Genomic DNA, 27,146 nt, shown 5'->3' with positions numbered 1-27,146 from the left:
CATTTCAGTTAGGTGGGAGGGAGGTCAAAAGGGATTATGTGCACTGTTCTGTCATGAGAGACACAATTCCTCTCCAGCCACAGTGACACACCGCATTGAAAAGTGTATTCTGTCACCAAGCTGCCTCAGAAGCCCTGACAAAAATTGGCCACAAAAGAAAAAAATGGACAGCCCTAAATATAGTTTTTGTAGGAGAGCATCTGATTTAAATAAATAGGGGTTTGGTGTGTAATTGTTACTATTTTTAATTAGTGATTTCTCTGAAATCTTTACGTTTCATTGATATGTTCATGTTTGGGGTTTTTTTCAGATCTTTCCACAACGTTACCTTTCTTTCCTTCCTCTCTCCATATGCACCAATGTGGTGCATTGCCTCTGAAAATCCAGCATTTATGGGGCTGTCTCAATCTTGGTTTAAGCTATTACAGATTATGGCTATTCCTGTCAGCTTCTGAATTTGCCTCAGTTAGCATCCTAACTAATTTCATCAGCAGACAAGTTCATAAAAAGGAAACCCTTTACAATTTCAAAGAGAGTAAGTAAGGACAGCAGGAATCATAGAATGGCTTAGGCTGGAAGAGACCTTAGAGATCATCTAATCCAGCTCTCTGCCATGAGCAGGGACACCTCTCAACCAGACCAGGTTATTCCAGGCCCCATCCAACCTGGCCTTGAACATCTCCAGGGAGGGGGCATCCACAACCTCCCTGGACAATCCATTCCAGAGTCTTGCCACCCGTGTAGTGAAGAATTTCTTCCTAAGATCCAGTCTAAACCTATGCTCCCTCAGCTTCAAACCATTCCCCCTTGTCCTGTCTCTAGACATGCTTATAAAAAGTACCTCTCAAGCCTTTCTGTAGGATCACTTCAGGTATTGGGAGGCAGATCTAAGGTCCCTCCAGAATCTTCTCTTCTCCAGGCTGAACAATCTCAGCTCCCTCAGCCAATCCTCATAGCAGAAGAAGACAAGGAAAATTCTATTTATCATTATGCATTGTTCAAAGATTACCAAAAGAATCACAGAATCACAAAATTTCAGGGGCTGGAAGGGACCTTGAAAGATCATCCAGTCCAACCCCAAGCATCTTCCAATGTACATCTCAAAAATAAAAAACCCCTGTGGCTATAACTCTGGGGGAAAAAAAAAAAACCAACACAACATTAATGACTTAATGATAATAGAATTCTGGGGGAGACATTTATTGAAGCATGGTAAGTGAACAGAATTTTGAGTTAAACTGTCCTCAGCTGGAGATAAACTCCAACCATGCCTCTTCTCATTTGAAAGAAAGATGGGCTACAAGCTTTCATCTTATTTCACAAGGTGTTTAATTAACCTTGCAGATGAAAACATGAAAGTGATTAACAACATTGTGTTCAAAACACACCACTAAACACAGTCATAGAAGAGCTTTCACCTGCTTTGAACTCAGAGCAAATGAGGCAGTCTGCCTCGATAAAGGGACTGTGCCTTCATTAATCACATTGTCCAATACCTGCTTTTCAGTGACAACATCTGTGTACCAACCAGCATGGAATCTAGCTGCACTATATTAATCTGGAGTGAGCTACTACAGCAGGCAGTAGCTGGATAGGGCACTTGTGGCTATAGAACTCATTTTACTACTGTCGAAAAATGCACTGCTGTGAGGGGGGAAAAAGTGTATGTGAAAAAACCCCAAAAGATGTAGGCTTGGGCTTCATCTCTTTCGACTAAAGAATTACTCTTTACTATTGTGAGAAGAATTCTATTTTCCTCACACAGCATAATATCTCAATAATCTTGGCAACAGACACCAGCAGACAGTGCTGTCTCAAAAGAGAGTTAGGATGCTCTGTCTTTCAAATATATCCCTCATTCCTAGGCATAGGTGCACAGAATTTCTTGAGACCAAACTTTAGCTTTCTTACTAATGCCTGGATTGCACTTCAGAATACAGAATACAGAATTAAGCAGGTTGGAAAAGATCTTTGAGATCATCAAGTCCAACCTATCACCCAACACCATCTAACCAACTCAACCATGGCACCAAGTGCCTCATCCAGTCTCTTTTTTAACACTTCCAGTAATGGTGACTCCACCACCTCCCTGGGCAGCACATTCCAATGGCCAATCTCTCTTTCTGTGAAGAATTTCTTTCTAACATCCAGCCTAAACCTCCCCTGGCACAGCTTGAGACTGTGTCCTCTTATTCTGGTGCTGGTTGTCGGGGAGAACAGAACAACCCCCAGCTGGCTACAACCTCCCTTCAGGTAGTCATAAACAGCAATAAGGTCACCCCTGAGCCTCCTCTTCTCCAGGCTAAGCAACTCCAGCTCTCTCAGCTGCTCCTCACAAGGCTTGTGCCCCAAATCCCTCCCCAGTCTTGTTGCCCTTCTCTGGACATGTTCCAGAATCTCAACATCCTTCTTGAACTGAGGGGCCCAGAACTGGACACAGTACTCAAGGTGTGGCCTAACCAGTGCTGAGTCCAGAGGCAGAATGACTTCCCTGCTCCTGCTGGCCACACTATTTCTGATCCAGACCTGGATGCCATTGCCCTTCTTGGCCACTTGGGCACACTGCTGGCTCATGTTCAGCCTACTATCAGCTAGTACTCCCAGGTCCCTTTCTGCCTGGCTTCTCTCCAGCCACTCCAACCCTAGCCTGTAGCCCTGTGTGGGGTTGTTGTGGCCAGTGTGTAGAACCCAGCTCATAGATGTGTTAAATCTCATGCCCCTGGGCTCTGCCCATCTGTCCAGCCTGTCCAGGTTCCTCTGCAGAGCTCTCCTACCCTCTAAACTGGACACATACATTTTAGGTGTCTAAATCTATGCATATATTTTACATTAATAAATTAGCTGCCTTAAAGGCCAGCAGAGATGTGGGACTGGAGTCAATTGCTGCAGGGAAGCACCTGGTGCCACTGAGCCATCCTGCCTCCCCAGCATGCCCACCAGAAGAGGAGGGATCCCCAGGAGGTCCTGTGTCATATGTGCAGGTTCATTAGGTTGTCTTTGTTACGCTTGATTACACTAATTACTCAAATGTGGACAATTAAATGCCTGGTTAGCACAGACAAAGGGCTTGGAAAAGCTTTCCAGTTTACTAGATGTGACTATTAGCCGTATAGTTCTCCAGACACTCTGTGAGTGCACACTGGTTGCTCATGTTGAGCTTCACATCCACCAGCATCCCCAGGTCCTTTTCTTCAGGGCTGCTCTCAAGCCAGTCCCTGTCCAGCCTATATTAGTGCTTAAGATTGACCCAACCCAGATGCAGGACCTTGCATTTGACCTTGTTGAACCTCATGAGGTTGTCACGGGCCCACCGCTCCAGCCTGTCCAGGTCCCTCTGGATGGATCCCTTCCCTCCAGCATGTCTGCTGCACCACACAGCTTGGTGTTGTCAGCAAACCTGCTGAGGGTGCACTTAATGTCACTGTCCATGTCACCGACAAAGATGTTAAACAAGACTGGTCCCAGTACTGATACTGATTTATCTGTGATAAAACTGATACTAGTGCAAAATATGCAGAATAACCAGCTCATGGTATTGTGAAACAGAGAAAAATCAGCAGCCCTTGTAAGATCTTTAGTGAAAGAAACCCAGTTAAATTATTTTGGTAGCTTGTGCAAGAATTCTGGTTTGACCAAATGGAATTTAACCCAGCATTAACCTGAGTGTATTGAAAAGTTGTGAATCATTGCTTTGGCAATCATCCCAGACAGCAATAGGTTATGAGTGTTAAAATAGGATTAGATTATAAACTCGTTTTAAAAAATAGATATTTTCCTTACGTCTGGAAAATTCCAGTAAGCACAGTCCAAAATACTTTTAATTTAACAAGATTCAAGAGGGACAGGGATCCAGTTCAATATCTTTATTGATGATCTGGACAAGAGGATTGAGTCCATCATCAGTAAATTTGTAGGTGACACCAAGCTGGGGGCAGCAGTTGATCTGTTAGAGGATAGGAGAGATCTGCAGAGGGACCTTGACAGCCTGGACAAATGGGCACAGTCCAGTGACATGAGATTTAACACATCTTGCAAGTGACCTATTTTGTAAGCATTTATCCAAGTGGATATTCATCCTAGAATATAAATTGAAACATGTATCAGTGAACAAGCAGAGTTTTATTTTCTAGCAGCTTCCCAGCCACAAGCTTGAGAAAAGACAGCAATGCCAACACCAGAAGCATGGTGTTTGCTGATACATTCTTCAGGTGTTCTGAAAGTTTATTCATACTGTCCCCACTGAGCTAAAATCATTTAATCTTCCACTAGCAGACACAAATATGAGTAATGCTTCTGAGACTGACAAGAGGAAGAGTTAATATAAAGGTCAGGTAGCAAAGAGTGAGCCCCCACCTTGAATGCAGAGTGAAAATCGAGTTGCATCTTCCACGACTTCAAAATGAATCCATCAAGGAAAATAATGATATAGCACTGAGGAGCGAGATGCAAATCAGGGAATTAATCTCTAGCCAAATGTTTTATGTTATGGAAACCCACAAATAGATTTGATTCAGTGACAGTAAATCAAATGTGGTGGGTAGTTCTGTTTGACCGATGAGCATACATGCCACTGGCAGCAGGACAGTGACATATACAAGATAGCAATAAGTACTTTTCACTGACAGTTCAGCAGCCATTGCTCAGTGACACTAAAAGAATACAGAAAGCTTCAGGGAAAAACACAATCCAGCTAACAAAAGGATATTTTGCTTTTCTGCAGCTTTTCCAGTGCTACTCTTTTCTACTGATCAGGAAATGAGTAGCTTACAAAGGTGTATGAAGAAAAAAATGTATTAAAATCCATCTACAAGATTTTTTTGCTGTTACTGCTTTGTGCTATTAGTAACTTGTGGTAGCTAATGCACACCTCCATAATAATATTGGTATGTTATCAACAACTCTTCTTTTCTCCCCCTTACTCTGCTTTCCAGTTCTACTGTATCACCAGCCTTCCTACTCCCTAAGAGAGCAATGGTTAAGTTAGAATGGGGCTTCAGTTAGTGATAATTACTGTCAATGGAGAAGCAGAAGCAATTGCAAGGCTTAGAAGAAGATAATCACAGAATCACAGAATTTCAGGGACTGGAAGGGACCTTGAAAGATCTTCCAGTCCAACCCCCCTGCCAGAGCAGGATCACCTACAACAGATCACATCCAGGTGAGTTTTGAATATCTCCAGAGAGGGAGACTCCATAACCCCCCTGGGCAGCCTGTGCCAGTGCTCTGTCACCCTCGCAGTGAAAAAATTTTTCTTCATATTTATGTGAAACTTCTTATGCCTCAACTTCCACCATTGCTCCTTGTGCTTTCATTGGGCACCACCAATAAGAGCCTGGCTCCATCCTCTTGGGACTCACACTTTACATATTTATTAACATTGATGAGGTCACCCCCTCAGCTTCCTCAGTCTCTTCTCGTATAGAAGATGTTCCACTCCCTTAATCATCCTGGTGGCTCTGCGCTGCACTCTTTCAAGTAGCTCACTGTCTTTCCTGAACTGAGTGGCCCAGAATTGAGCACAACATTCCAGATGCAGCCTCACCAGTGCAGAGTAGAGGGGGAGGAGAACTCTCTCTTGACCTACTGATCACACCCTTTCTAATCTACCCCAGAATGGCATTGGCCTTCTTGGCCACAAGAGCACATTTCTCTGAATCGCATTGTGATGTAAAATTTTTCTTTTCATGTGGGGAGCCTAAGGAGACTGAGTCCAGACCACATTAATTGCCTACCAACAATGCCTTTTCCCATCTACCTGACTCCTTCAGCACATAGCAAAGTTCACAGCTAACTAACAGGTTCATCTGTGCCCCTGAAGCCACAACAGCAATGAAAGCAGAGTCTGCTAGTGTCTACACAGATTGAAGAGTGCCTTGGATGTACTCTGGCAAGAATGAACTTTAGACTTCACAGCTGAAATGTGCACAATATTGCCAGTGGTTGTGAGAGAAAATAAGGGAAGTTTACTACTACCAGGATTGGAGAGGAAGGAGACAGGAGGTAAAGAGATGCCAGCACAGCCTTGTGGCATTCCAAGCTAACAAAATGTCTTTTGTCACAAGGAGAAAGAGATCCTTGGAGGAATTTTGACAAAATAGGAGACATTAGATGAATACATATTTTAACTACTCCAATTTATAAGAAAAAGGAAGGGAGGGAGGGAGGAAGGAAGGAAGGGAGAGAGGGAGGAAAGGAGGGAGGGAGGAAACAATGCAATCAATGGGAGCAACTGTGATTCTGTGATCCAAGAGCCCATCTTTTACTGTGTAATCTTGTCTAGGTAGTCAACATATGCAGTCAAGTATTCACTTGTTTCTACTTTTCATTTCTCAGGTTTCCCCCATCTGTGATTTTAGTGCCTCTGCCAGGGATTTCACATATACAAGGTTTTGCTACTAAAAGCTACAAGAACTTGTTGAGCATAATATTTTTTTAAGAGCATTTTCTATGTTTGAGCTTTGGAGCATGTAATACTGATTCAAAAGGGCAGGGACTCTGCTGCAGGCCATCCTCTCTTCATTTGGGAGCCAGTAGTGGTTCCTGATATGAGCTGGAGAAAAACAGGACAAATACCTCCCTGCCACAGTGGTTTAAAGACCAGCTCAGTGATCAGGCACTTGAATTACAGCTGTGGTGTGAGCCAGCTGAAGGACAATGTCCTCTCCCTCCCACGCTGCTGGAGTGTAAGAAAAGAGGAGTCCTGTGCATGTTGGGTGAGGGCTGGTTAGAGCCATGTGTCATGGCCACCTTGGGGAGGAAACAATCCATTGTAGGGCAGCAGCATTTTAGGACACAGATCCAGAGTAAGAACACAAAATCTCCTCACTTTTTCTCCAACCACTATTAGAAAATTTTCTTCTTTTGTGGAAGTGCCAAGGCAAGAGATTATTGCTGGATGAGCCATGTACATTTTCTAGTTGTATGCAGCTATGTGTATCCCACTCTCCACTCCAGCTCAGGAGACTGCTATTAGAATCAAATAGCTGCCATAATTGTGAACCTTTCCCCCCTGATAAAGGCAGTCCCGGAAGCAGCTAGTGGGGCTACTCACTCTCTCTTCCATCTGCCTCTATCCACACAAGGGCTTCAGCACCTGGGGTAGCTGGTGGGAAGCCTTGTGCATCTGTCTGTGGCAGTTTGATAACCTACCAGGCAATTGCAGCAAAATGCTCCCTGGGGTACATTTCATCCTGCACCTTGACCCACAGCCATAGCAGAGCTAAGCTTGGTCTTGAGGGTGTCTTTAAAAACAGCCACAACAGGAACTATGGATAGAGTCAATGAGTCCTGCAGTTGTGGATGTATTTTGCTTGTGGAGATAAACAAGTGATGTTATTACACCTACTGTTCTCCATCCTGCTGTGTTTTTATGAGAACATAAGGACAGCTGTACTGGGGCCAGTTAGCTCTATAAACCAAATATATCTGTTCTCCTAGGGTTTCTTGTTTTGTTTCATTTTTATAGGCTTTTCTGTCTCTCTCTCTTCTTTTGCTGCCCCTCAAATATCCTTGAATGCTAGTCATTTTCAAATTTGAATTTTAATATGCTGAAGTAACCGCAGAAAATCCCCCAAAGTGACGCTTTTCACAAAATCTGGCAAAGTCTGTGAAGAACTGTATGAAAGTATCAGTAGTTAGTGCCACAAAGCATCCCTCTGTTGCTAGATAATTGTATTTCATGCCACTTTAAAGGCTGAGATTATATCATTTTTTACTGGTTCTCTCTGTGTGGAGGCTAATGGATCTTAGGGATCACTGTAAAAGTCCAACAGGCAGCTTATAAAAGTTCTGTTTAACATTTACTGAGTAACCTGGGGTCAGGTTTAACAGCTGAGAAAATACAATGATACTTTTTATCAAATATCTTATGAAGATTCTGGTTAGAGTCTGCTCAGGCTTCTGGAAAGACTTAATTAAATGTTTGGCCTGTTCAAATGGATACCAGTGGATTTGCCTGCCTTATTCTCATTTGCTAAGTGATGCTACCACTAATTCTTTAATCTTCATCAGGATGTATAGACAGAAATGACATAAAATGCAAGTGGTCAGTAGCACTTGGTGCCATGGTTTAGTCATGGGATCTGTGGTGACAGGTTGGACTTGATGATCTTTGAGGTCTCTTCCAACCTTGGTGATTCTGCGATTTTAAAAGGATATATTCAGCGGTAGTGGTAGTTTATTTCTATCTACCTGCATTTCAATGCCTTTTGGGGGTATTTGTTAACATGATTCATTGCCAGGTGTTCACAGCATTGTGGAAAAAGTTCTGCAGGCTATAAGTTTGTGTTGACATTTATCATAGTTCTCCTCTTCATAAATATTAGTCTTGGTAATTATTAGTCACAGAATCACAGAATGTTAGGGGTTGGAAGGGACCTCGAAGGCGATGTGCTGTAGAGCAGCCTGGTGGAGAGGGACCTGGGAGTCCTGGTGGATAGCAAGTTTTCCATGGGACAGCAATGTGCCCTGGGGGCCAAGAAGGCCAATGGGATCCTGGGGTGTATTAAGAAAAGCACATCCAGCAGATCCAGGGAGGCTCTCCTCCCCCTCTACTCTGCCCTGGTGAAACCTCATCGTCAGTACTGTGCTCAGTTCTGGGCTCCCCAGTTTAAGAGGGACAAGGATCTGCTGGAGAGGGTCCAGTGGAGGACTACGAGGATGATTAGGGGACTGGAGCACTGCCTGATGAGAAGAGGCTGAGGGACTTGGGGCTTTTTAGTCTGGAAAAGAGAAGGCTAACAGTGGATTTAACAAATATTTATAAATATCTGAGGGCTGGGTGTCAGGAGGGAGGGGACAGGCTCTGCTCACTTGCTCCCTGTGATAGGACAAGGAGCAATGGATGTAAGTTGCAGCACAGGAGGTTCCACCTCAGCACAGGGGGGAACTTCTTAACTGTAAGGGTCATGGACCACTGGAACAGGCTCCCCAGAGAGGTTGCGGAGTCTCCTTCTCTGGAGACTTTCAAGCCCCTCTGGATGCATTCCTGTGTAACCTGACCTAGATAGTGGGGTCCTGCTGTGGCAGGGGGGTTGGACTCGATGATCTCTTTGGGTGCCTTCCAACCCCTGACATTCTGTGATCCTGTGATCATTCAGTCCAATCCCCCTGTCAGAGCAGGAGCACCTAGAGTATGTCACACAGGAACACATCCAGGAGGTTTTTCAATATCTCCAGAGAAGGAAACTCCACAACACCCCTGGGCAGCCTGTTCTATGCTGATGCTTCACAACATTTCTCTAATTCTCATAACTCTGTTTATTTCATCTTTTTTCTCTGGAAATATCTGAGAGGTTTCTACCACATTTATTTCCAAATTGGGATACATTTTCCACCAAATAGAAACACAGGCAGCTTCCAATGCCTCTGAGATTATTGCAATGCTTTCATTCTACCTCAGGAAAAAGAGAGAATTCACAGCTGGAGAGTGGCAGTGACATTCAGTACTGCTTAGGACGCTGCAGCTGCTGGGATCCATTACCAACAATGAGTTTAGTGTTATCTCCTGAGCAGCTGGATGATATTTTTACTTAGTGGTTTGGTGGGGTTTTTTAACTACTGTTTTTTAGCACATAATTGCAAAGAGGCAAGGAAGCCATATAGTGTCTGCGTAAGTCCACAATACTACCAGGAAGAGGCTAAATCCTAACACAATCCTGTGTCCTTACTCAGATTATATACACCCCAGTGTCATAATGGGATTAGAAATCAACCTCTCTTTTCTCCTCATAGAAGGTAAAGTGAGTTGCATTCGTAATACCATTTCTTACTTGCTCCCCTTTGAGATTGAGAAGCTGTGACTCTGTATCATTTGTGGATCCTGAGCAGTAACACCATCATAAAAAATCACAGAATCACAAAATGTTAGGGGTTGGAAGAGACTTTGAAAGATCATCCAGTCCAACCTCCCTGCCAGAGCAGGAGCACATAGAGTAGATCACATAGGAATGCATCCAGGTGGGTTTTGAATATCTCCAAGAAGGAGATTCCACAATGCACCTGGGCAGCTCCCATGGCAAAGGATCTCCCTAATTTATCACCACTTACTGATGTGGCCGGTTGAGCCTGTCCCCTTAAGAAAGGGAATATGGTGGACGGAAGTTGGTAAACAGAAAGAATAATCTAAACTAATTTCATTGGTGAAGTGGGAGGAAGCACCTTCTGAACTGGGAGTGCAGGAGGAGTATCCTGGGCACTCCGGCACTTTAGTCTTGCTTCTGCTCCTCCACAGTGCAGCAGCTCTCTCTGTGCTGGGCTTTCTGCCAAGGCTTCGGCCTTCAAACTGACAAACCTGATAAGGCCTGTATTAACTCCTTTCCAATTAACACAAACTGCTTCTAATTTTTTTTTTCCTCTTTCTCTCTCTTTTCTAACCTGCTCTGGGGAATAGGGGGAGAGAGGGGGAGAGCGGAGGTGGGGAACCCCCTCAGCGAGGGAGGGGGAACTCTCATTTCTGTGCTACTTTATTGTATATATTTGTATATATTGTAAATATTGTAAATTTGTATATATTCCCCTGCATATCCTACATTGCTTTGTAAATATACAGCTCCACTGCTTTGCTAATTCAGCTGTGAGTTTTTTTTTTCCCTTTCCCTTCAATTTTCCTTCCCTTTACTTTACAGGGGGGAGGGAAGAGGTTTTTTGGCCTTACCCTTCCAACCCTCGACAACTGAGCAGTGATTTGGTTGAGGGAACAGTTCTAGTGCATGTAAAAGTCTTCCCTTTTTGGAAGCAATTAAACAGGGTGATCTGTTTCGGGGCCAAGGTCTAATCAAAACCCTGAAAGGGCACAAAAGCAGTTTATCCAATAACTGATTTTCTCAACAGGTTTATGTGTATGCATGGTAGAGAAATTTGGATGAAGGAATCAATCTCATGTTCAAAGTATATTAAATCTAGTTTGAAGCAGAACACCAGAACCCTAAATGTTGGAAACACAGGGAACTTAGTAACCATTATTTGTATCTTCTGACCTACTTTTCCTGCAGCAACTCCTTGCTACAGTAGACACAGACTAACAAGCTTTCTGTCCAGAGGAAGAACAGTCCCAGCTCTCTCAGTGTCTCCTCATATGTCAGATAAATGGTCCAGTCATAGAATCATAGAATTGTTAGGGTTGGAAGGGACCTCAAGGATCATCTAGTTCCAACCCCTTGCACTAGATCAGGTTGCTCAGAGCCACATCCAGCATGTCCTTAAAAATCTCCCAGGATGGAGAGTCCTTTTATCACCCTCATGATGCTTCACTAGACTCACTTATACTTGGGAGTCCAGATCTGGACCCAGCACTCTATGTCTCACCAGGAGTGAGCAAAAAGGAAAGGTGCACCTCCTTCAACTTATGGGCACCTCTCTGCCTAATGCACTTCAAGGAGCTGTTGGCTGTCTTCGCCTCAAGGCCACACTGGTGGCTTCTATTCAACCTGGTATCCATCAATATCTCCAAGTATTTTTACCCCAAATCTACTTTCCAGCTAGGTAGCACCCAGGCTGTACAGGTGCTTGGGGTTATTCCTCCTCAGGGGAAAACCGTGGTGTTACCCTCCTTGGAACTTCATGACATCTCTGTCAAGGTCCCTTTTAAGTCCTTCCCTGTTATTTCATCCTTTCAGTGTTGGGCAGTCTATCAAAAGAATCTACCTCAGAATTCCCTCTTTCATAAGCCACTCTCTTGCCTGAACCCACATTTCCCTTCTCTTTGAATCACCATTCCTTATTAAAGTCTTGGTGGTGTATTTTATTTTCATTTCAAGGCACTCAATATACTTATGACATTATATTCTATGTGTATATTTGAAATTTATTTAGGCATAGATCTACACAAATAACATCAGGTTGTCTCAGTGGTTCTGTCTCTGAATACAAATTAGTCAGGAGAGTAAATAAGACTGACAGCAAAATAAAATCAACTATACAAGGGTGTCATAGCCTTGACTCCAAAAGAACTCTCCAAGAAAGAACAATCTGAGAGACTGCTTTCCTGTATCTCTTGCTCTGGGAATCAGCAAATACCTGTCATTAACTATACCTGACCACAGCTAAATATTATCATCTTTGTAGCTCACAGTAAAAATATTTTAGAGAAAATGCAAGTGGTAGGTAGAAAGAAGGAAAGCAAAAGATGGAAAGCGGGCAGAATTAGGGGATCAAAACGGAAACAGTTAACTTCCAAGGCTTGTCAATTTCCTGTAACGGAAGAAGTAGCTGTGCTGAGGAAAGCCAGCAGGCAAAGCAGAAAGGGCAAAACGAGCATTTTGCTGCCTCCAGAAACCAGCCAGTACCAGCAAAACTGCCAGAAACTCTCCCTTTCTTCAAAGGATCTAAGCACAGATATCCCTCAGAGCATCTATGGATTGTCAAGCTCAGATCTCTGAACTAGCCAGTGCAGCTGTATTGTCCAGGCCTAATGATTCTGAGTTGATATATTCAATATTTTTCCCTTTTGCTTTTCCAACTTTTCTTTTAATCTACAGATGTAAGAGAGCCATGCCCTTAAGTATATGAACATTGTAAAGGAGTCACCCAGAGTGAAAGGAAAGACACACTCCTGAGTAAGAATTTTAGATGTTCTTACTTTATTCTAAATCTGATCATTTCTCTCTGATTGATATGTGCTGTAGGGATTACAGTTCAATCAAATCAGAGGGATAGTAAGTGTGGAAAATAAGATTTTTAAAGAGGCATCACATTGCTGTATTTTGGGGACAAAAAAAAGCAACTCTGCTGTCAGATCGTAGTATCAGCTATCATCTTTAACAAAGCACATGTACCTTTCCTTAGGGCTTTGATGCCTTGAGTCTTTATAATGTAAAGTAAAAACAGCAGCAGCAACAAAACAGTGGCCTCCAGTGCTGAGAGACTTCTGGCTGCTGGAATTGCTGCCTGTGCCTTCTGCTTCAAATAGGTTTCCAAAGGCAGCATCCAAGACAGAGTAGGATATCTTTAACCCCAACCAAATATTTCTCCAGGAAAAAGAATGAGAAGAAGAAAAATCAGAATTTAGATTGTCCTTTGTAGAAGAATAAATATATTTGGGTTGAGACTTGGAGAAATTAGATTAGGTTTGGGGGAAGTTTAGATTCAGGTTTTAGGGAAGAGAAGGAAGAATAGCATCATTTTCTAATAATTCTTTTCCATTTATTAAATTATTTATATCCCTCTTTTTGATTCCCATGTCCACAAATGTCATCCATTTCTCATCTCTACAACAGGATGTCTAATTAAAATTTTCTTTCAAGAATTGAGTTTCAAAAGTTGAGTTCTGATGTCATAGTCTTTGTACTGGGGGTACTGGTTGACAGTAGGCTGAACAGGAGCGAGCAGTGTGCACAGGTGGCCAGGAAGGCAAATGGCATCCTGGCCTGCATCGGTGTGGCCAGCAGGAGCAGGGAAGTCATTCTGCCTCTGGACTCAGCACTGGTTAGGCCACACCTTGAGGACTGTGTCCAGTTCTGGGCCCCTCAGTTCAAGGAAGATGTTGAGATGCTACAATGTGTCCACAGAAGGGCAACAAAGCTGGTGAGAGGTCTGGAGCACAAGCCCTATGAGGAGCAGCTGAGGGAGCTGGGGTTGTTCAGCCTGGAGAAGAGGAGGCTCAGGGGAGACCTTATTGCCATCTACAACTACCTGAAGGGTGTTTAAAAAGAGGCTGGATGAGGCACTTAATGCCATGGTTTAGTTGATTAGATGGTGTTGGGTGATAGGTTGGACTCAATGATCTCAAAGGTCTTTTCCAATCTGGTTAATTCTGTGTTCTGTTTTCCATTATAACCAAAAGGCAACTCAGACTGATGTTGTCCAAACACTGAACAGGAGACAGTTTTCAAGCAAAATAAACTTACAAGGTAATATTCAAAAGAGACAAAACAAACACAATTCCCCAGAAGCTCCCAGATAACTGCAAGTCTTGCCAAAAGAGCACTGGAATCAAGATTTCAGAATCAGAATTTTAAATATCTTTCACGTATTTAATTCATGTCTAACTCAGTATTACAATGCCCACATCAGTTAATTCTCATATGCGGAAAATAAAATAGGCATACATTTTATATCAAACCAAGAATATCATATTTTCTTCAGAGCAGGCAACTGGAAACCTTTTCCTTGTGAAACTTAAGACAACATGATAAGATCTTTAAAAGGGAAATAAATGAATGGCCATTTTATTTCCTATATAAGCATAATGGAGTCACAAAAATTGTTAAGGGAGTGGAACATCTCCAGCCAGGCTCTGCTTGATGATGCCCAATGCCAGAACAAGGGGCACTGGGTGGAACTTGAGGCATAGGAAGTTCCATGGAAACCTGAGGAAATTTTTTTTTTCACTGTGAGGGTGACAGAACAGTGGAACAGGCTGCCCAGGGGGATTGTGGAATCTCCTTCTCTGGAGATATTCAAAATCTGCCTGGATGCATTCCTGTGTGATCTGATACAGGTGCTCCTGCTCTGGCAGGGGGGTTGGACTGGATGATCTTTTGAGGTCCCTTCCAGCCCCTAACATTCTGTGTTTCTATGATACTAGTGTAACAGAACATTGTAAAGTTTCCTCATTTCATCCATCTTCTAATGCTGTTTATTTTTTCTATCTCATGATACTGCTGGCAGCAGATCTACTGTATCTGGTCTAAGAAATCAACAGGGATTATCCAGTCACTCCAGACACAGTTATTTTCCAGAAACTGCCTGTTTTCTGTCTCACTACCACTGCTTGATGAAGGCAATAAAACCAGTTAAGTTTATGTGAGTCCTAGAAATGTGAGGGATTTGGGATGTAAATAAATTACAAGACAGAAATACCAGAGTCTTCAGTCAGATGGCACATTTCTGATTAGTGAGACTCTGTATAGGGAACCACAGTATTTATGCTCTACGAGGATGTCTTGTTTACAGATGTTTATGTCTACATTTAATATGCAGCTTTAAAAGACAAATACTGTTTACAGCTCTTGCTGCTCCATGAAGCAGGTTTTTACTACTAAGAATAATGCTGCCTGAAAATCTCAGTGGAGATTATTTTGTTCTCCCCTCTCAGCAAGAGCAAATGTTAAAGACTCTGTGTTTCTTGTTAGTTACACAATTTCTTTTAATTACTTCTTTTGACTGAAAGCCTGGACACTAATGACACCTTTTAATCAATATTTTTGTGTGTTGCTTTTCATTAATTTGCTTTATTTTTCACTACATGGATTGGATTCCTGTATTTCTTAGTTAACACTCCCTTGCTGGAAATCATTTGGACCTCATTTCTACAATGCAGTTACCCAGAATGGAACTTAAAAAGCAGTGAGAATCAATCACAGAAACATTCAGGTTGGAAAAGACTCTCAGGATCACTAAGTCAAACAGACAATCCTACTCTACAAAGTTCACCCCTAAACCATATTCGCAAGAACCACAGCCAAATAACCTTTAAACACATCCAGGGTTGGTGACTCAACCATCTCCCTGGGCAGCACATTCTAATGCCTGACCACTCCCACAGTGAAAAATCCCCTCCCAAAGTCCAGTCCAAACCTACCCAGTTGCAGCTTGAGGCCATTCCCTATTGTTCTGTCTGTAGTGATAGGATGAGAGGAAATTGAATGATGCCTGGGGAGAGAAGATTCAGACTAGACACTAAGGAGAAATTCCCCACATCAAGGATGGTTGAGATGCCAGGACAGGCTGCCCAGGGAGGTCATGATGTCCTCTCCCTGGAGGTGTTCAAGGACAGGTTGCATGAGTCCTTGAGCATCCTGGGCTGGTCAAAAATGTCTGTGCCTGTGGCAGGGGGGGGTTGAAATTCTGTTGGAGTCTCCTCCCACCCCAGGTGTGGCCACTTTGCCCTTCCTACCCACTCCCCTTTTTAATCCTCCCCAGGAAAGGCAGAAGCCCTAAGCTGAGCCCATCTGGGCTGAGGGATCCTCCTCTCATCACTGGTGAGTCCTCACGGTGCACACTGGGTGATGGTGGTGGTGACAACAAAGGCCGGGGGGCCTGGTGGCCCCCCGGTTGTTAGGGAGACGATTGATTGTCACTCCAATATCATCCACAGGTGTTGCCTGGGGCTGAGTTCCTTTGTGTGGTATCTTGGCTGGTTCAGGGTCTTGCCCTAGGCTCTGGGATGAGTGCAAAAATGGTGTGAGAGCAGGAGCTGTTTAGGCAGGGTGGAGGATGGTGTAGAAGTAGCAGGAGCTGCTTTGGGAAGATGGAGGCTGGTGGTGGGGGAAGGAAGCCCATAATTATTTTCTCAGCTGAATGATTTTCAAGATTGATGTAACTTTCCTTCACACAAGTGTAAATCAAGAGCAGCTCCACTGCTCTAAGTAGATTTATATTCTAGAGAGTAGGCTTGTATTGTGTAGCATTTTGCAGTTAGTTTCTTTTCTCCTGGTGACTGTTAAGAAGTGCAAAGCAAGAATGAAACAGCCTATCATACTCAGAAGCCAGCACTGTTTCATATGGCTGCATTTGATCTCTCCAGGTGCCCAAGGACTCAAGTTTTGCCTCTAATCTCATGCCACATATTTACAGCTCAAATCCTTCTTCCACTGCAGTATGAAGGGGGGAGCTCTCATGGACTTCAAAAGAAGCATAACCAGACCTTGGAATTAAGTCAAACTCAACAAGCAACATGCATTCCTAGAGTGACACAGCTGGATATGCCTTACTGGAGATTTTTCAGACCTACACTTTTCAAAATCAGAATGAAGTGGCATTTTTAAAATAATCTAAATCCCAGGAGCCCACAGCACACCATCAGTGTAACTATCTGTGCAAAAAGCTACACATGCAATTTGGGTCCCCATCAGGCCCTAAAGACCCCCCTACACTTCTCATCCAGAATTGCAAGGCATGAAGCTTGCCTTGTATGAGAGACTAAAAGTTTGTCTCTCTTGGTGTGACTCCACAAAGATAAAATCACTTGCAGCTTGCCCAGCTGGCATGTGTTGGGCAGAGCCACTGGAAGGAAGGTGCAAAGACCAATCCTGGATGCAAATCACCTTTCGATTGCATCATGATAACACTGGACTACAACAATGGACCCAAGGACCCAGCTGTCATGCCTTTAGGGCAAGATAGTCTCCACCCATCAAGTACCCTGGAAAGGGTAGACAATGGGTTCACCACCTGTTTCCTGATGTGTAATGAGTGTGGGGGCTTGTCTGGATGGAGAACGAGGAGGCGGAGGACCCCCCCTCTGGCCCCCATCTAGACCTCTTGCCCAAACACACAGAAATGCACAGAAAGATTTCTAGGGGAACGATACCTGGACATTTACCTAAGGATGTTTTCCTGGCCCTGGAATTCCTGAGGGACAATACTTGGATACATACCTAAGGACTAAAAACTGTATAAAAGACTGGAGCCACTACTGGCTACCTTAGAAGAAAAACGCAGAAGGAAAATGTGGGGGACTGTGTCTCCTGGACTGGGTGATTAAAGGAAGGAAAACTCAGAAGAAAAACGGAGATGAAGGAAAACACAGGAGAAGGACCATGCCACTGAGGAGGAAAAGTTCTGCCTGCTGCAACTCATGGAGAAAAGAGGCTGCCCAGAGGACCACAGCTCTTCTCCAGCAAAAGCCTCAGCACCGTTTCTCTACAGACCCAACATCTCCTGCAGCACCTTTCCTCCACAGACTCAAACTGTCTTGGGGGGGATGAAGGGTGTGGTAACATAATTCCTTTCCTCTTCTCTCTCCCCCTCTCTATTTTCTCCCTCTCCCCTTCTTATGTCCACTTTATTTATGCAATAAATAGTCTAGCTGTTGATATTTTGGCCTCGTTTGTGCCTCTAATTTCACAATACGGGAATATTTAAAAAAACTGTGTCTCTGGACTGAGACACCTTGGGCAGTAGATCAGATCTTTCAGCACCACTTAAATATGGACACACCCAGCAAGAGCAAGTAGCGAGTGTTGAGAATATGACATTTGCAGTTCAGCACTGAATAACACCGTTATGAACTGGTGCTTCAGCTCATACTGTGACACTTGCAGAGCTCATCTTTTCCTTTCCTTACTTAGTGATGACACTCACTTTTACAGTCTAATGTGAAAAGTTCAAAGTTAGACTTAAACTCTGACCATCACCTTAGCACTTCAGAAATAGGTGCAGAAAAAAAAAAAAAGGGAGGGGGGTGGAGGGTGGGAAAGAGACAAAGAAAATGAGCAAACTGCTTTATAAACTGCAAAAGTAAGAGACAGTAAAAGCTAGGGAAGTAGGAGGTGACAAGTGATATGATAATAAATTACAGACATGGAGATAAATCATAAAAGAGATAGAATTCAGGGTGTCATGTTTTGCCAGACTAACTTTACAGTTTCAATGGTAGGATAACTGATTTTTCTAGAGAAGGGAAATGCAGTAGATCACATCTATCTGTGCTTTGACAAAGCATCTGACATGAGGACAAATAGAAAATCACAGCATGTCCAGGATTGGAAGGGACCTCTGGAGATCTTCCAGTCCAACCCTTCTGCTAGAGCAGGACCATAGACTCTAGAACAGGTCACACAGGAACACATCCAGACAGTGCTTGAAAGTCTCCTGAGAAGGAGACTCTACAACTTCTCTGGGGAGCCTGTTCCGCTCTGTGCCCCTTACACTAAAGAAGTTTCTCCTCACATTGAGATGGATCTTCCTGGGCTGTAGTTCATGTCCATTGCTCTTTGTCCTATCATCAGGCACAAGTGAGCAGAGGCTGCCTGACACCCAGCCCTCAGACATTCATAAATATATAACAAAATTGAACAAAACAGACTGAACAAAATATATTAAGAAAATATCCTGACTTGAGATTCATAGAGATTCTTCAATTTACTTGGGCCTGTTCCCTGTAGATATTCAAGGTGAAGCCCCACAGGGCTGTGGGCAACCTGATGTAGTTGAGGATGTTCTGGCTGACTGCAGGGAGACCAGTCTAGATGACCTTTGGAGATCCCTTCTGGCCCAGACCATTCTATGATTTAAGTAAGTTGCTCTACAACACAAACATTTGAAAAAGTGAAACCTTTCATTATACCCTCTAATACATTCCGATTTCTGCCAAATGTTTATAGAAAGGTTGAATCCAGCACAGTCATGGGCTTTTCAATTATAAGAATCTGCTGCAACCACCTGGTGCTGAAATTGGGAGCATTATTTTCATTATAATTTCATCAGTGACAGTCTTTCAGCTATTGAACACCAATCCAGCTTTTCATGGGCTGAAATGACTGTCTTGAAATTTTTCCAGAAAACAATAAGAAGCTCAATCCACTGGGAAAGCACTGAGATAGTATTTTATAGCTAATACAATTAAGTGAAGAGGCAGCTGCAATTTCTATGACTTGTAGCATCTTCTTGGCCTTCAGGGTTAGCCATTAGAGCAGATGGCTTTACTCTGATCTGATAAGGAGGCTTAGATAATAGCAATGGTAAAATAATTTTTTGAGAGGGTCATTGATAAGTACCTAGCCTGATGCTAGAAGATGCCTTTCCTTGATGACCATGCCATCTGTGAGAGTCTCAATTCATCTAAAGGTCCAAGAGCAATCCAAACTGCAGGGCTTTAGAGTGAAAAATGGAAGAATGTCCTGATGTTGACCAGAGGAAAAAAAAAATCCTTCAAGAACCTTAATCTCTTTCCTTCACCTCACTGCTGAATATTCAGCTTATATCCTAGCTTATTACTAGGACCAGGTCCTTGCATCAAGGTCTGGAACCCTCAATATTAGGAAGGACATGGACCTGATGGAGTAGGTCCAGAGGAGGAACTAGAATTGGAACTAGATGATCCTCGAGGTCCCTTCCAACCCTAAAAATTCTATGATTCTATATCAGAATAGAACAAAACATGAACCAAGATGATTTGGCTTATGCCATTCACGGCTTAAGCCATTTCAGAAGTATTCTCTCATGCTTTGAATGCTGCTTATAAAATGCTAGTGCTGACTGAAATCCTCTCCTTTTAATTTTCATAGCTATGGCACTTCAGATAGCTCAGAATTTCTGCATGATTATACTTCATGTGCCAACTGATGCACATTTTGCCTCTTCCTTATGCATGTCACTATCTAAGATATTTACTTTCTAAATCTAAGTGAAATGTGACCTTTTCTTGGTTAATCCTGGTGACATGTTTTGATTTCTCTTGTCTTTCTGTCTCACTCCTCATAACACTTCTTTTATTTATGTGTACACATTCACCTAGAAACTTTTCTTGTTATTCTGTACAGATGCTTCATCTTGAAGTGCCTTCACTACCTTTCCTATTTTCTCCCTTTTAATTGTATGGTGCCTCCTCACTGCTGCCTTTCAGGCTTCGCCTTTACGATTTCTATTTATAAAGCTAATAAAATACCAAGGAGTCATTCCGACCTTTCCAAGTAATCAATATTAAGGATAGTCAGCTATCAGCAAATATTGTTTCAGACAATAATTATATAGAAGAGGAGCAGTTTCTCATTCATCACCTTAAGCAGATGTCTGAGGGAGGAAATAGGAACATCTTAAGTACCTGAGATTTTGCTTCAGAAACGTCATTTTTGACACATACCCATTAGCTGGGCTTATCTGTGGATAGTGCCTGCTTTTGTCTGCTTCAAAGCAGAGTCTTGGCACTATTAGCTAAAAGTGGTCCATTCTGACAACTTTTTCTCTGCTTAATTGCTCCATGGATGATAAATGACTACTCAAACTACCAGCACAATGGTTTATTGTCTTTATGCAATGGAGGCACTTCACTGAAATTAAAAGTGAAATAGTGCTATCGAATTTCCAGCTTATTATCAAAAGAGCAAGGAGAATTTGGGGTGGAAGGAAATGCCTGTTCTTCAGTCTGAACAGTGAAAATATTTGGGAAACATACTACTGAAGAAGGAACTATAATGAAGTAATGAAAATTTCGTAGCAGGAAGCATGTAACTGAAAACAGAAGGGTCATGCTAGTCCAAGGGGCACTTTTTAAGGTTAAAAGAAGCCATTGGTTCTTCCTATAGGCTTCTTTTATTTGTCTATAAATAAAGATCATAGAATCAACCAGGTTGGAAAAGACCTCAGAGATCATCAAGTCCAACCTATTACTTACTACCTTACACCTCATGACAACTAAACCATGGCTTCAAGTGCTGTGACCAATCCTTTTTTGAATACCTCCAGGGATGGTGACTCCACCACCTCCTTGGGCGGCACATTCCAATGGCAAATTACTCTTTCTGTGAAGAACTTTCTCTACACCTCGAGCTTAAACTTCCACTGGTGCAGCTTGAGACTGTGCTTTCTTGTTCTGCCACTGGTTGCCTGAGAGAAGAGACCAACCCTCCCCTGTCTGCAGCCTCCTTTCAGGAAGCTGTAGAGAGCAATAAGGTCTCTCCTGAACCTCCTCTTCTCCAGGCTGAACACCCCCAGTTCCCTTAGTCTCTCCTCTTAGGGCTTGTGCTCAAGACCTCTCCCCAGCCTTATTGTCCTTCTCTGGACACATTCAAGTGTCTCAATGTCCTTCTGAAATTGAGGAGACGATGGAGGGAGAATAATATTCAGCCAGCTGGTGTCCTCAGATGCTTCCTTGAGCAGGATAGAAAGATAAGCAATTATTGGCAAATGAATGGCAAACTACAATGACTACTTGGAGAATGTAAAGCTTCTTCACAAGCCTAAACACTTCATACTTGGGGCACTGGTGGCTGGGGTGGTCAGGGGAGGACTTCAAAATATGTGAAGTGAAAAACCTAGAAGGCTATTAAGAAAATGGTTATTATCAGATTTCAGAAGTGCCTGGTCCCACTGAATCGTAAATGATTTTAACAAGTTTATTTTCTACTTTCCTTTACTTTTTTATGAAGTCTTTCATTTTTGCTAGGTTTTCCTAATGCCAAAACTGATTCTTCATAGCTGCCTTTATTTTTCAGCTTAACAGTTTATGAACTTAGGAGCAATTGAAAATTACTCATTGTTTGTCTTAAGGAAAGAGAGGAGAGCTAGACTCAGTTACTTAAGAAATCCCAGTCTCTGGCCATTATAATTGATAATGGCAGAAACATTTCTATTGTAAATGCAAACTGTGTCTTTAAGCTACTTCTTATATACAGAGCCCCTTTACCAGTAATTTAATCTCTCTATCAGCAGAGAAGTCACTACAGGAACAAAACCTTGATTCTAGCTTGTCAAGATCTTTAAAAGACTATAAAGACACTATTACGACACTGAGATAAAAAAACCAACTATGAAACTCTTATTTAAAATACTCATTATCTGAAACCCTGAAAGGGTCCTACAGGACAAGCGACAATGGCTTCAAACTAGAGAAGGGCAGATTTAGATTGGATATCAGGAAGAAGTTCTTCACTATGAGGGTGGTGGAACACTGGAACAGGTTTCCCAGGGAGGTGGTTGAGGCTTCAAGTTAAGGCTTGATGAGACCCTGAGCAGCCTGATCTAGTTGGCAATGTCCCTGCTGACAGTGGGGAGGTTAGACTGGATGACATTTGGAGGTCCCTTCCAGCCCAGATGATTCTATGACAGCAACGCAAAGAGTTTTGCACTTCATTAGACAGCTGCAATAAATACATGTCAAAATACACACAGAGAATAAATGGAAGAATCATATTCCTGCAGGAGCACCCAACTGTAAACTATAAATTACAGCTGGGATTTGCACAGTTCATCTCAGTGAACAAAGTAAACCTGACCTGTTCTGCACACATACACAGAGAATATCTGTGCAGAAAACATGCAGAAAATCCAGTGTATTTGTCATTTATCACCCTTATGCTTTTGCTGTGCAAATATTCTCTAGACCAATGTGGTAGTTTTACAGAATACAGAATAAACCAGGTTGGAAAAGATCTTTGAGATCATCAAGTCCAACCTATCACCCAACACCATCTTATCAACTAAACCACGGCACTAAGTGCCTCATCCAGTCTCTTCTTAAACAATTCCAGGGATGGTGACTCCAACACCTCCCTGGGCAGCTCATTCCAATGGTCAATCTCTCTTTCTGTGAAGAATTTCTTCCTAACATCCAGCCTAAACCTCCCCTGGCACAGCTTGAGACTGTGTCTTCTTGTTCTGTTGCTTGTTGCCTGGTATCCCCACCTGGCTACAACCTCCCCTCATGTAGTTCTAGAGAGCAATAAGGTCTCCCTTGAGCCTCCTCTTCTCCAGGCTGTGTCTAGGAAACTTTTTCATGGATCTTGAGTAGAAAAGTGATAGAATGTAAATAAATTAGCATTGGATGTAAAAGGGGAAATCGTCATAAAGTCTAAATAATCCCATTGGTCTGAATTACTAACAAAGTGCGATAAACGACCTCTCTCTTTTTGATTTCCTCACTATAGCAGATACTAGCTGGTGCTTCTGCTGGCTTTGCTGACCTTGGCTGCATCTCTTTGTTGTGGCTAAGTACTAACAGCCTACCTCTCTGCTCTTCGCTCTCTCTTTTTTACCTTTTCTAGGTTGGGGGAAGGGAGCAGGGAGGGGCAAGCTGTTGGTAACCTCCCTGGGTTTGTCTGGGGGAGTTTTTTGTTTATAAATTGTAAACATATATAAATATTGTGTATTTTCATTGCATTCTGTATTTCTAGATTTCAGTCTGCTTGTAAATATAGCTTCATTTGCTTTCCAACTGAGCTGGTCTGGCTATTTTACATTCGGGGGTAATTTCAATGCACCACAACCACCAAGCAGCCCTTTCCTGCACGATGCAGGTCCTGTGCACCGCATGTATGCATCTGATTGATTAGGCTCTCCACAGTCAGATTCACACTGTATGCCTACAGACTAATCAGAGCACATCAGAAAAATCAAAATAAGCAGTCAAAATCCTGCTTTTTCCACCCAGGCTATATCTCTGTGCCATTAGGGGTGTACACAATAGCTATAAATATGGAATCTGAACAAGTTATTTCAAAAATTACTGAGGGGAAAAAATGACAAGGTAATTCATGTATGTATCAAATAGACAAACTTGCATTAATAAGAGATGCAGTAAAACCTTCACCAAGGAGATGTTCATGGTTTGTACAGCACAATTATTTCTGCAGTAGGCAGAATATACCAAAATGCAAGGAAGTATACTTTAATATGAAAGTATCATGAGGGATGGAGGTTTTCAAGGCCAGGTTGGATGTGGCTCTGAGCAACCTGATCTGATGTGAGGTGTCCCTGCCCACAGCGAGGGGGTTGGAACTAGATGATACTTGAGGTCCCTTCCAACCCTGACAATTCTATAGATGAAGAGAGATTTTTTTTTTTCTGTGAAGTATTTTTGCAGTTCATTTTTTGGTTGATGTCGACACTTCTTTAAACTTTTCTTTGAGGACTGTTTGTGGTTCAGTAACTCCACTCAGAGGCACATCCGAACCACAAACTGAGGGATAATTGTAATTGGAAGAACTCTGGATTTTGAAAGAAGCAGGAAACTTGTGCCTTTTTTTATTAAGCTAAAGGCAAAGACATCTCAGTGTAGAGTCAAGATAATGTTCTACCATTCAAAAATAAGATAACAAATCTTATGCTGCTGTCCATAGCCTGAACTTTCAGCTCCTACCAGAGAAATACTAACACTGAAGAAAACACCATTGCGGTAGTTTCTGGTTTCACATTATTGATTTATTATTCTTTTTCCCTCTCTCTTATAAGTTTTATCCCCTTTTTTCATCCTACAGGTATGAGTTCTTTTCATATGGCAGTAAGAGCAAAGTCCAGCAAGACTTTGGCGCTTCTTTTATAGAGGCAGAACTTCACTTGAAATTTATTTCTTCTTGGCTTCACAATGTGGTTTGCAGCTTCACCTGGATAAAGTACTCTCTTTGAGGCCTTTAGTAGAGCAAGCAAATTTTCATCCACTTCTGCTGGACACACATTCCGTCTTTTGTGGGAACATAGTTAGAAATCAGAAACCTTAGGCTGCTTCCTCTCTGCAACTTCTTGTTGCAGGGATAGAAGAAGCTGCTGTAGCTCCAATTCATAGAGAGCTTCATTTGTCCAGTATCCCACTTTGATCCAGAGACACATTCCTTCTGCAAATCTACCTTTTATATATTAGCTATGTCACAGGTTTCCCTCCCAGGGAGACATTTTTGGATCTAGGAAATCTCTACCCCATCTCAACCTCAGCTTGGTTTCAGAGCCAAAACATCACACCAGACTGCCCCTATCTGAGCTCCTGTTGGGTGGTCTCACCACCCTCCCATTCTCATCACTTAGAATACTCTGTGTCCCCTAATGAGACTTGAGCAAGATGAGAAGTCCTATCTGAGAGCCAGATTCCCAAGCAATCGAGCTGACCTCAAGCTTGCTGCCAGATAAACACAGGTTTTCCTCAGAAATATCTACATATGCTCTCAAACCAGATCTGTATTGGTGTCTCTGTGGGGAGGTAAAGCCTCTTCCTCTCAGCAAGCTGGAAGGCTTCACTGATCTGGTAATGCAGATGATGAGACCCAAGGCAGCATCTCTGCGCTGTGCTAAGTGCACCTACCAGTTTCTCAAAGCCAGCTTGGGCATCTTTAACACAGCACTGCAACACAATATATGAGTGATAGCGTCTATCTGAGTTCACTCCCATTTCCACTGCTCTGCAGTATTGCTTACTGCAAAACAAAGCTGCCATAAAGACTCTCACTCTGCTGCACAGACCTACCAAGTAGTACCACAGTATATTAGAGGTTGGAAGGGACCTCAAGAGATCATCAAGTCCAACTTCCCTGCCAAAGCAGGATCACCCAGGGTAGTCCACACAGGAATGCACCCAGGCGGGTTTGGAAAATCTCCACAGGAGACTCCATAACCACTCTGGGCAGCCTGTTCCAGGGCTCCATCACCCTCACTGTAAAGAAGTTTTTCCTCATGTTGAGGTGAAATCTTTTATGTTCAAGCTTGAACTCACTGTTTCTTGTCTTTTTACTGTGCATCACCAAAAAATGCTTGGCCCCCTTCACTTGACACCCACCTCTCAGATATTAATACACATTGATGCTACAGAAATTGCTAGCTGTCATCCAACAATTTTTTATCCCTTTATTCAAGACCATTATGCTTTCTTTCCAGGGTGGGAGAGCCCACTGGATGATGGGCAATAAAAGCTGCATGCTCAGCAGCAGGGTAGGGGAGCAGGGACAAGAGGATGACAGCATGTAAAGAGAGGATAAAGGACATACATCCACTAGAGCTGTGTTTTTTCACAACAGGATGATTTACAGAAGCTCTGTTTTGTCTGCATTCTGCTAACCTCAACTCATCATTTGAGCACTTTGACTCTATGCATTAACTGCTACTTCCAAATGTGTGGAATCTCTCTCCAGCTTTTATTTCAAGCCCTCTGGCCCAAAGTCCACATAATTAATTTTCATTCTACATTTTTCTCACTTCAACCCATTTTCATTTCTTCCTTGCACACCATGTAAGTGGTTTGGAAACTTGGCAAAACACAATACCTCATTGTTGTCTTTACTAGGACCAATTTCACTGAAATCTCAGCTGCTTTTTCTTATTGAAATTACTTTTAAGGTCATAACACTTTTTACCCTCACTAAATGAGGATGGAAAATGGGATTGCCTGGAAAATACCCTGATAACAAAGCTTTATCACCCTAGTAAGTAAAAGTGTTGGGGTTATTTAATTTGTTGATAAACGAAACTTAATCCTTTCAGTGCCACTTTGACAAGGTAGGAGACCTTGGAAAATGTTGTTAATTAAGAGCATGTATAGTAACAACTGTTCTTAATGAGGCAGGGTTTAGTGGAATAGAAAAAAATCTCTACAGAGATTTTCTCACAGGGACCATGATTCTGAGGGTGACCTCCTGTGTTTGAGACTGTAGTATAAACAAACTAAGAAAATAATGTTCATCCCATCAAGACAGTGGCAAGTCCTGCTCCACTCCCTTATATATTACTAACAAGGACAAAAGATATTGGGGACTCCCATCAGGCAAGTAGAAATGATCATAACTAAGCTTTATCTAAATGAAGACAGCTTTAGAATTTGTTTAAAGATAAATCATCCAGAGAGCAATCCCAGAGCTGTCACAGAGATATTAGCAAATTTTAATTCACATTAGGTTTCTTTCTGCTGGTGAAGGTTAGATTTTTATCTCCTTTCTAAGAGTTCATCCTCAAAAAAAAAAAAAAATTGGCATAGAAAGGGATGATCTGTTAGTTGCTTGGATTACAGC

This window comes from Melanerpes formicivorus, unplaced genomic scaffold (assembly GCF_026170545.1).
Source record: "Melanerpes formicivorus ecotype bairdi unplaced genomic scaffold, bMelFor1.0.p_v2 SCAF_11, whole genome shotgun sequence".
Lineage (NCBI taxonomy): Eukaryota > Metazoa > Chordata > Aves > Piciformes > Picidae > Melanerpes > Melanerpes formicivorus.
The sequence above is the reverse complement of the archived record's forward strand: the minus strand, read 5'-3'. Positions refer to the sequence as shown.